Source organism: Pan troglodytes, chromosome 18, assembly GCF_028858775.2.
Source record: "Pan troglodytes isolate AG18354 chromosome 18, NHGRI_mPanTro3-v2.0_pri, whole genome shotgun sequence".
Taxonomy (NCBI): Eukaryota; Metazoa; Chordata; class Mammalia; order Primates; family Hominidae; genus Pan; species Pan troglodytes.
The window spans coordinates 82,827,163-82,831,151 of NC_072416.2; positions in this window are offsets into that span (position 1 = coordinate 82,827,163).

Consider the following 3,989-nt stretch of genomic DNA (forward strand, 5'->3'; position numbering starts at 1 on the left):
CATATCTTGCTTGAATAACTAACCCTGGGCCCAGGCAGTGAGCAACCCCTTGTGTCTTCACAGGTCTTTGCCCCGTGTTATGATTCCTCATGGGTCCTTGCTGACCGTCCCCCTGAGAGTAGCTGGCACGTGGGTTACACAGAAATTTCTGTAGTGAACCTTGGGCCTCAAAGGGATCTCTTAGGTCACCTAGTCCAAGCCTCCCCAAACCTGGCTGAACTTTTGAGAATACAGATGCCTGAGCCCCGCTCAGAATTATGGAATCCAAAACCACCAGGAACGGGGAGGAGGTGGTGCCCAGAAACTGTATTTTAACTAGTTCTTGGAATTCTGGGTATTAGTCACATCTGGGAATCACTGGCAAGGTCCAGTGTGTTTGTTTTATAAATGAGTGCACAGAGACCACCCATGAGGGTGAGTGACCAGGGGCCACGCAGCTCGCTGGACTGTCAGATGAGACGTGATGACTTCCCGCTGGGGAGCTGTTCTCCGTATCAGGTGAACGCTGTTTCTGAATAATTCCGTCTTTCCTCATTGGAAACCTTCTTGAATTCTAAAACGTTACAGGTAACCAAAAACGAGAAAAGGTATGAAGCTCTTTATACATATTTTTTTTGGAATTTGTGCATTTTTTTCCTTTTTTTTTCTCTGAACCCACTGTCTTTTATATTACTGATGTACTGAGCTCCCAAATCTGTTTATTTCTCAGGAAAGAAAAAGCGCTATGGAATTTGCCATCGTTCTCTGTGACTCTATCTTGAGGTGCTGTTGAAAGTTCCTGCACAGAGGAGCACATGTGGATCCCTGAGAAGGCAGTGGAGGGCTCCCTAACTCGCACGCCAGGTCCTGCCCCAGTTTTCTGCTTCTAAGTAGTTTCGTGCTGCTGGGCAAATTCTCGAACAAGTCCGTGTGTTCCCTCATCCACCCCGCTTAGCCGCAGGATTAGATGGAATACCCTCCAGTCTCCTCCCGGGTGATAGGGCCATTCAGCCTCTGAGCTGTTCGTACCCGATGGCATCCCCTTCAGGATGTGGAGCTGGCCTGCACTGACTCCTGCAAACAGTTCCTAAAGCAGGTGTCAGGGTCGCTTGCCCTTTAAGAGGGCTCTTAGCTGCCCGAGTGGATGAGAAACGTGCAGAACTATGGGGGGATAGGAGTGTGATGGGTTTTAAGCATGAGCCAAGGAAGGCATGAATGAGCTATACCTCACCCAGCATCTGATGGCAGAGATCAGTAAACTTCAAGATGTGCTTCATCTTCAATCCTAGTCTAACACCAGTCTTCCTGCAGACAGTTCCGAGAGCAGGTCTCGATGTCGCTTGCCCTTTAAGAGGGCTCTCAGCTGCTCGAGTGGATGAGGGTAAATGTGTTAAGATTGATATTAGACTAGGAAAAAAATCTTAGTTAACTTTAATTTCCGTTTCTTCTGCTTCTTTGCTGCCCCTCCTTTCCCTTCCCTTCAGGGTTTACTGTGGTTCTCACTGGTCTGTTTATGTAGCCATCCAGAAGAGATGAGAGCATTTTGGGGACTGAAAGCTTCAATAGCCAACTTACTGCCCTCTGTGGTTAGTGAGGAGGGCAGTCTGCATGTTCAGCTAGCTAGTTATTTGCATGTGAAGTCCCTGGAGGCTTACAAACTGTTGAGAGGTTCTGCAAGGCATACAAACAAACAGACCAAAAGGCTGGAAACTCTGCTTGGAGCCCTGCAGCATGCCAGTGTATGAGAGGTTCTGAGAAGCCTCAACCCAGCATTTCCAAACTTCTTTGAGCCTAAAACTCGTTTGTCTCATACCTAGTCCCAGACCCCCACAAAACATGTTTTGCAGAACTTCTGCCAACTTTGGGATAGCTCACCCCCTTCCTATTCGGGGAAGGTTTTATTGCTTGTAGACCCCTCAGAAGGCAGGGTAGGGTGTACGTGGGCTGTTCTCCCCATCTCAGCCTGGGTCGTGAACAAACGGGCAGTTGTTTGGCCTGAATCTCGGGGCAAGTTGGGGAGAGCACATAGAAAGACTCTGTGAGTGATTTGGGGAGTGGGATAGCTTTGACCTTGGACAGAGGAGAGCCATTGGTTTTCAGCCTAAGCCAGCTCTTTTATGTTTTGCTTCTGGGACTTGTCCCTGGAAATGTGTGAGCTTCTGGCCTCTATTCTGATTTTCTTGTGCCTCATGAGTTACATACGACGTCCTGCGCTTCATATTTTGTGGTGTCTCTCCTGATACTATGAAGGTGGTTTGTAATTGACATGGCTTTGACCCTAATATTACTGAGGTTGGGAGCACCCTTTTAAAGGGAGGATAAACAAGTTTCATCTTGTGGGTCAACTTCTAATATTTGATGGTGGCTACACTGTGACAAGAAAGGTTTTTGAGCTTGTTGGGGTCAGTGGATGGGCACAAGGGCACCCAGTGGTGGTACCCGGGCCAGGTTTTTGTTACTTGTCTTTTTAAGTTGAAAATTCACCCTACTGTGCATGAAAATGGAAGAGACCATGCCTGGGCAACATGGCAAAACCCCATCTCTACAAAAAAATTACAAAAGATTAGCCAGGGATGGTGGGGCATGCAGTAGTCCCAGCTACTTGGGAGGCTGAGGTGGGAGAATCACCTGAGCCTGGGAGGTTGAGGCTGCAGTGAGCTGTGACCACACCACTGCACTCTAACCTGGGTGACGGAGTGAGACCCTGTCTCAAAAGAATAAAATGTTTTTTAACTCAGATGGGCAGAGTTTGGGCTGTGCCTATGCAGTGGCCATTTGAACCGCACAGTCACGATAGTGGGGTTTTAAACTAGAGTGATGAAGGCACAGGTGCTTGCAGGCTGCCATTTTGAGAGAGAAACAGCCACACATGTCATCATGTTAAACTGTCAGTGTTTCAAGCTGTTCTGCTTGAATTTTGAAGACACCTGGATCTTTTTTTTTTTTTTTAATATTTCAAAATAAGCATGGCAGGCTTCTAGTGAGGTTTGGACTTCTCTCATTTCTAAAGAATTAGAGTTGTAACTTCATATTAGTTGTAAGTTTGGGGTTTGGTCCTCACCCAAGTTGGAAAGCTGTTTGCTTAAGACATAGATGTATTATAATAATAGAAGGGAGGGAGTAGAAAGCTGATGAACCTTGTTACTTATAGCAGACTTCCTGCTGTTTTAAATGCACAGAGATTATTTTATCAACTGTGGTTAGCACGCAATTGGTATTTTTATCGTTCTGCCATTTTATTGAGGCTATCAAGTGGGACTTCAGACCTGGCTCTGAGCAGGACCACACGTGTGTATTTATATTGAGTGCTCTCATTCATGATAAGGTGACTTCATGGAGACCCAGAAACTCCCCCTAAGGGGTGTTCACCTTTGAGGTGGGCATCCAGATGCTGAGGGGAAGTGGGGTCCATCCTCTGAGGTCCAGGGTCCTACTTTGTGAGCTCAGTTGTGTTCACCTGTGGTTCAGTGTACCTCGGCCCCTAAGCCAAGTGATCGTTCAGTGACTTGCAGCAATGTGGGAAGTGAAGGGACCCCTGCCACCCCCCCCCCCCCCACCACCCCCTGTAGAGTCACTGACCTTCATCCTTCACCCTGGTCCTCCATGGTGCAGCAGCATCTCATGGGCCTTGTGGCTGTCAGAGCCCGTGGTTGGAACCCCGTCCACTGGTCCCAAACCTGGAGGGGCAGCTGCAGATGAGGTTTAGACCTCCTGGTGTCTCCGTGGATTCTGAGTGCCCAGGAGGGGAGGGGAGGGGGTGGCATCCTGGCCTCCACAATAAATGCCTGGAGTATAGGGCAGCGCCACGGGCACTTGGAGACCCTGTCCTGCGCATCTGCCAAGCCTGGCAGTTTTTAGAGTTTTTTGAAATGTTTTGATACTTTTTGATACGATTTGCTAATAACTGTTTTGTAGAATGCCTGCCGGGGTTTTCCACCTCATCCCTTTCCTCCGGCCCCTTGATTTGTGCTGGACAACAAATGGCAGCACCAGGACCTCGCCTCATGTGG